The sequence below is a fragment of the Myotis davidii genome, unplaced genomic scaffold (genome assembly GCF_000327345.1).
Source record: "Myotis davidii unplaced genomic scaffold, ASM32734v1 scaffold637, whole genome shotgun sequence".
NCBI classification, from domain to species: Eukaryota; Metazoa; Chordata; class Mammalia; order Chiroptera; family Vespertilionidae; genus Myotis; species Myotis davidii.
In genome coordinates, this window is record NW_006289494.1 from 589,701 (window position 1) to 590,780 (window position 1,080).

Genomic DNA, 1,080 nt, shown 5'->3' on the forward strand with positions numbered 1-1,080 from the left:
CAAAGACCTGTTAAAAGCAAGGCTGAACACCTGATATTTGAGAGAGGGGATCCAATCTCAAGATTCTTGGGCTATACCTCCATAGTAAGCTAAAGCACCAAGTAACTATACACAACTCCATAACTTCAACCTCCCTCCATGGCTCCACCAGACCATCCCTCCCACCCGCCTACAGTGGATGTCATTGGTGCCCATCCAGAGCCTCTTTACCACTCAGCACAGGGGCCCCATCGGGTGGATAATGAACTACTCATGGCTCACATCTACTCCCAAATCTGGCCTATATGCCTCAACCAAACAGGAGTTCTCATCAAGCCCCCACTCTCACAGCCAATGACTGATTAACACTAAATTCCAAAGGCCGACCACCCTCACCACAACATAGGGCCAATTGGGTAATAAAATCTGTGCTTCACAGCTGGCTGTCCTATGTGGCAGACACTAGGCACATGTGGCTACAGAGCACTTGAAATGTGCCAGTCCCAAAATGAGGTGCTTCAGTGTAAAATACACATCAGATTTGAAAACGTAACACCAAAAAAAGTAAAAGACCTACTGAGTTTTTTATATTTCCATGTTGAAATATTTGTAATACATTGGGTGAAATAATCATATATACATATACATATATATATACACACACACACACACTAATAAAAAACAAACATGCAAATTGTTCGCTATGCCTTAAGCCATCCCCACCAGCCAATCAGAGCAACTATATGCAAATTAACCCAACCAAGATGACAGCCAGCAGCCCCAGAGCTGGAGCGAGCAGGAGGCTTGGTTGCCCAGTGATGGAGGAAGACAAGCTTCCCGCCCGCCCTGGATGGCTCTGAGCTCCTCTCAAGGCTACAAAGTTTCAATTATAGAAGGTAAATAAATCCCAGAATTTAAAAAAAAAGAAAAAAAGGAGAGGCTGGGAGCTTGGGTCACCAGGGGGCTTGGACAGCCTGAAAACGGCCCTCAGCCCCTCACTCAGACTGGCCAGGCATCCCAGTGGGGACCCTCTGCCCTAAAGGGGGTGTGGCCAGCCTGTAAACAGCCATCAGCCCCTCACCCAGGCTGGCCCATCCTCCT